This window comes from Cottoperca gobio, chromosome 8, assembly GCF_900634415.1.
Source record: "Cottoperca gobio chromosome 8, fCotGob3.1, whole genome shotgun sequence".
Taxonomy (NCBI): domain Eukaryota; kingdom Metazoa; phylum Chordata; class Actinopteri; order Perciformes; family Bovichtidae; genus Cottoperca; species Cottoperca gobio.
The window spans coordinates 19,450,508-19,456,732 of NC_041362.1; the positions used below are offsets into that span (position 1 = coordinate 19,450,508).

The window sequence follows — 6,225 nt, forward strand, 5'->3', positions numbered from 1 at the left end:
TTAATCCATCGCAGTTGCAACATTGCAGTTGCCCATTACTTATGCAGTTACAAAGTAAATGTAGATAGGAATAGAAATCAGGTCAGAATCACAAAAAGACTAAAAGTCTGCAGCCAGTGCTTTAAACTAAATACTAACGTCAGCATGTTACCGTACTATAGGAATGTCATTTGTTCATAAACCTGACAATTTTTACTAGATGACAGCGCTGGATACATTTTTTTCAAATTCACCGTTAATGAGCACAACCCGGCAGTAATCGCAGCAATGTCTGATTTGGTGTGAATGCAGCCTAAAGCAAACCCATGCTGCTAGTATGGGTACACATCTACTGTAATATGTTTAATTATTTGAATCTCATACCACACTAATTTGAAATACGTTTTGGAGCTATATACATTCTCACATGTCGGCAGAAGACATTTTCTCTCAAGATAAAATCCTCAAGACTGGTGAGCATAAATGTGGGATATGACTTTTATAACATCGTCGTCAGGCCAAACCTTGTATTTCAAGCAAAGTATGTTCTGTATGAAGCGTCTGCCAAGATGTACAGTATGATTAGGGTTAATGACCTTTACTGCAAAGCACTCTTTCCATCTCTCTTAATGTTCTGTCTGTCTCCACTCAGTATCATCTAATACGGCAGAAATGCCATTGAAATGTCAGTTAGTAATGCAATGAAGTGAAAAGATAAGAGATGAAAAACTAGTTTTTCCTTATTAGTTTACAATGGCAAGAGATGAGAGCGTGAAAAAAAACTGGCAAATTCTTCACACCCGAGCCTGCAGAGCCTACTGTTACTGAGAATAACAAATGTGAGGGAAGCATGCTGATAAACAAGCATATAAAATAAGAAGAAAGGAACTCACCGCTGCATTCTTCTCTTTACTCTTAATGCTTTCTCCCTCCTCTTCTCTTTGCCGTCACACAATATGGATCTCGTGTTTACTCTTCAAACTTTCCAAGGTTCATAATGCTCCGAGTTCAATTTGCCAGGGAGTTCTTTAATCTTTGTGACTTGCCTCCAGAGTAAGAAAAGCTGATGAGGCTCCCAAGAACTTGTCCTGCTCCGTGGGCAGCTTGATCTCTCTGGAGGATTCACAGGGTGAAGTACAAGGCAACAGGAACTTCTGAGTCCCTTCTGTGATCTCCCAAGGCCTGTTGGGCAATCGCTGATTTATGCTACGGCTTAGATCGTTGTGTATGATGTGACTTTGCTGAGAAGCAAATGAAATGAAGATGCCTTCGGGGCAGTACTCCTGAGTCTCTCTCTGCGTCTCTGGAGGCCTCCCTGGCTGCTGTTCCCCTGCCTCAAAGGCAAATGCAAAATGCTGAAGTGAGTTGTCTACTGGGTAGATTGAAGCACCACGCTAGTGAGCATGTGTTACCTGCTGGCTGGATTGAAGCACCAGTATAGTAAATGCTGATGCTGTTGCTGAAAAGTTCCCTTCAGTTTCCTTGACTGAGTGTCTATCTGTCTGCTGAGGTATATAGTGTTCTGCCAGGTTTATTGTACAGAAGGGTGAGGCTATTGTGAGTGTGTAACTTCGTTTCTGGCAATAGGACCCTTTTCCTTCCAGTAATAACTTGCCCGAGGTCCAGGCTACAAGTGTGGATGAGTACAATTGAGGCAGTGAGCAGGTCTGAGCTGGTAGGTGGTAAGAGGTCCAAGGTCATTGCTGGTCATCACGTTTGCTGTGAGGAGAGTTTGAGAGGCAATACCGGTTGTCATGGAAACATCAGCGAGAGGTCACGAGTGTGTTCCAGTCGCTGGGCTGGCTGTTTCGGTGGAGGAGGTAGACAATGGGAGGAAAATCCCTGAGGTAAATGAAGTAAAGTTGCACCAAGAGAAGGAAACAAGGAACTGATAACGGGTAATAAGTTGCTTTCACTTTTATTTAATTTTTCTATTTCTCTGGGAGGTAGAAAGCTGGATCAGAGGAAGAGGGGAGGACGGCGGGAAGTAAAGTAGTGTTGTTTGAGTCTTGAGTATATTCTTCTGTCTAATATATGCTGGTGGTTTTCCAGTGTCCATCGGAAAAAGAAATCAAAGCTTGGCTCCGCCCCTTAACATGTGTATGCTGGTTTCTTCAGGGGCTCCACCTTTGAAGACAAAACACAGAAACAAGTTAGAATTTGACCAAAGCACAGCATTAGTATTACTATCATCAGTGGACTTCACTAAGGATGTCCCGTGTCACCAGTTCCATTTGTAATTTTCATGGACGGAATCTCCAGTCACAGTTGAATATGTATTCAATACATTTTCGAAGTAGTTTGACTAACATCCTCAACCTTTGACCTCCAACGTATACTTGGACCATTTTCAGCCCAGTATGAAACTGTTGGAACGAGAGTCAACACCTCCAAGTCTGAAACCATGGTGCTCTGTCGGGGGATGTTGGGTTGCCCCGTTTGCGAAAAAGCAAAGTAAAGGAGTTATCATGGGTTAGATGAAGTCTGAAGGTTGGTCTACCTGGAAGGAGACCCCAGGGAAGACCCAGAACACATTAGATGGGATTACATATTGCAACTGACTAGGGAAACCTCAGGAGGATATGGAGGATGTTGCTAGAGAAAAGAACATCTGGGCCACTTTGCTACCACTCTACGTTTCACCTCTCATCTGAAAGGCTTCATCAGTTCCCAATCGACTACAACGCAATTTGCTGATGGTTTTCCAGGAGTACAAAGCAATTTGAGCATGTCACTTATTTTACGCAATATTTTTTAAAGGAGAGGTGAAATGCCTACCAGTCAACCAGAACTGAAGAAGCCTTTTGAATGAGTGGCGTAAGTCTTCCTTCACTTAACGCAAGATTTGTTACCACTGTGAACCAGACCCAGATAAGAGGCAGGAAATACAGATGGAAGTTTAAAATAAATTAATAAATCAATCAATAAATCGATTTCAATAAATCAAATAAGTCAAGTTGAGATGGCTCTTGGTTGCAATTACACGCACACTAATGGCCAGATCATGTCTTGTACACGTTGTCAAAGACATGCTGGACATAAGAAAAGTGATTCACACACCGTAATAAAAAATCCTCAGTGTGCAATGATGTTGTGTTTCTGAATGTCAAAGTGGTGATAAAGCGAACAAACCTGTCTGCATTACCAAAAGCTACAGTACATGTTCAGTATTCAAAGCAGCTACTGAGTGGAGCTATTGTTGGCTACCCACATTTGAATGCACACAGAAACACACACACACACATTCCCTGTTAATCTTCCTCCATCTGTGCAAGCTGCTCTTGGGTTGGGTCTCTGTCATACATGCGTCTCTTTGTGTGACTCTCTCATATAGGCACACATTTATGTCAATGCTCAAGACGCACACACAAGTGGAGGCTTCACTGCACTGTAAGTGGTGACAACCAAAGCAACCATCAAAGTCAAAATATGTCCTCCATTTAAGACTCGCAGACCTTTTTTATGTGAATACCTTCTGTTTGCCTGGCTGAGCTTCAAGCACTCTTTACCGTGTAAGCACCACTTGTAAAGAGATAACATTAAAAAAAGAACAGGCAGATACAGAAACTCCTGCACTCACAAACTGGCTCCCACACACTCAAACACAACTTATATATTCAATTAAACTGAGCTGCACCTTAACTTAACACCCACCCACCCACCGCGGGCATGTTTAAAACGTTGTAATGGTCATTACAACGTACACGGACTGGTCATTTTCATCTGCATGTCTTTATGGTTGTTTTGTGTCTCTTTATGTTTTTTTTGTGGTCGTATTGCATCACTTTTTAGTGGTTTTGTGTCTATGTGGTCATTTGATTGACTTTCCAAAATCAAAGTCACTTAGTACAGAGGTTCTGGTACAGGGCTCTTGGACCTGTACCCTGTTTGCCTGTTCAGTAAAGCTGCCCACACATGGCCAGCAGTAAAACCGCTCTGCGCTGGCTGTGTGATTGTTTTTAGATGGAGAGAGCAAAAAAAACGAAAACATTCTAATTTACAACAAAGTTCTTTCAAATTTCAACTTCGACCTTGGTTGACGCAGAACTTTCAGAGTCAACCAATGAGATATCAGATGTGGGATGACTGCGCTGCACTCGTCTCTGCAACTATCTGCACTACAATATACGTTTTCAAAATCCTCGTCGCTAGGCTTAGCGACCCCCAAGACAATTGCGATTGGTTTAAAGAAATACTAATATCACAGAATGTATTTTTTCCTTTTGTGTGGAATTACAATGTGTTCAGCCAGAACTTTCTCCAAACCATCCAATGAAGTGTGGAGATAGGTCTGGCTATGCGTAACCACTGTACTTGTGTGGCGAGGTTTGCACACCTGTACTCTTTCCCTCCTTTCATTTCTAATTTGTGGCATCACAAACTTACAGAAGGCACCACAGCACTAGTCTCTTCTTCCTAACATGCAGGAACCACACGGGCACATAAATGAGACCGGCAGCAGGAAACGACCAAATGAAAGAGACATCAAGATGAATCTTTTGAAGGAAGAAGAGAGAAAAGAGCCATTTCATATAATTTGCATCATTCTGGAAGCAGGATAAATAAAATACTTCCTCCCCCACCAGCTACAGTGACAGATGTACGGTACAGGCTGCTATCAGTAGTTTAACAGAAATACCGTACAAATGTCAGAATGCAAAAAAAAACCTAGCGCTGACGGTTGGTTGCCAGCCAAATTGGCTGTAAACTTGGAAAAAAAGACCATCCGTGGACAAAATTAACAACCATGTTGGCTGTTGGAAAGTGAGAAAACAGAGCAGGGAGGGGGAAGGGGGAGGGGGTGACCTGCTGGCTCAGTGGTCCTAGAGACGTACAAAGTAAATGATGTGTGTCCTGAATTCAGTCCAATTTCTCTTCAAATATTTTTCCTCTCGGTCTCTGATTTAAGACAACTGTCAAAACATTTCATGAAAAGAGCAAAGGCAACAATGAATTGATCATAATATCAGATATCGTGTGTGAAGCTAAAGCCTTTTGTACTGTATATCAACCTTCTGAGCCTCAGAGCTCCAATACAAACTATTAAAAACACATCAAAGTGCCACACTGTTGCGCTGCGTGAACACGGGCAATAGAAACAAAACTGTATATCACAGTAAATGCAATCTTATATCCTAATATAGCTATATTTCTAGTGGTGCAATACATTTTAGAGGCGCAACAAAACAAATGAGAAATTGCTAGTCTGTTTTTAACCATAAAACTATTTATTTATGACATATTTTTGAAGACATATCTTCAGTATCGGGGCCACAGACAGTGTAGGGAACAAATTGAGTTTTTCCTTTTTTCTAAAATTACAATGTTGTCTCTTTCCTGGCTGCAGCGTCCCACAGTAGTCTGAAAACACATTAATCATGTGAATGTGAAAATCACACTTCTGATCATAGCTGGAAGAAAATAACTTCATCTTACACCTTAAGACTTATTTTACTGTAACAACACTCACACTGTATGCTGAGGATTTTTGGACTCAGAGTGAACTCAGAGAATTTTAGAGCCGTTTGGCAAGCGAGTATTCTGACTGCCTTTCGTTTTTCCCTGAGTCTGACCCTGACTTTTGACCTCAGAGACGAGGCAGGAGACCAAGAAAGGAAATTTATCCTCCAGGCATCAATAAACGTGTTGTTTTCATTGTCTCTGAGCCTACTGTCTTGTCTTTTACTACTAAGAGGCTGGCACACTGACCTGGAACAGCGTGCATGTGCATGTGCACGTGTGTGTGCGTGTGTATGTGCGTGTGCTGAGTCTCTTGGCTGAGGCTCTGTCTCAATATTTGGCAGCAGGTAGAGATGAGGTCATGCAGTGCTCGTATCCAGGGCTTTTTTTGTTTCTTTCACAACTCTTTTTTTCTCCTACGATTTTGGACGTGGATGGCATTTGGAGCCTAGAAAACACCCGCCCACACACACAGACCTTCTTCCAGAGCAGTGCAACGTTACTTGGCACCAATCACAGTAGGCTTAATAAAAAAAATTTCATTTCAGCAGCTTTTTAGGACGTCAAGAAACACATCTGCAAAAAAAAAAAGATAAAAAAAAAGATAAGAGCATTATCTGTGAATGTAATTAATAATGTATTTGCTTTGAAGCTCTATTTGCATATGTGCATTTTTATATTTGGTAAAGTAGCTGTGCTGTAAAATTCGGATCATATGCTTGTTAGTCAGTGTGTGGCAGTGCAGCGTGCAGTGGTGCGTTCACTGGCTGTAAGTGGTTATATAGT

General features: G+C 41.7%; 1 protein-coding gene across 1 annotated transcript in view; it reads right to left on the bottom strand.

Moving 5' to 3' along the window:
* The window catches only part of LOC115012365 (thyroid hormone receptor alpha), an 82,327-nt gene that overhangs the window by 47,896 nt on the left and 28,206 nt on the right, over nucleotides 1-6,225 (bottom strand). The window contains exon 4 of the mRNA XM_029437946.1: nucleotides 873-2,106. The gene's annotated coding sequence lies outside the window, so the exon portion shown is untranslated. The remainder of the gene's footprint in view (nucleotides 1-872; nucleotides 2,107-6,225) is intronic.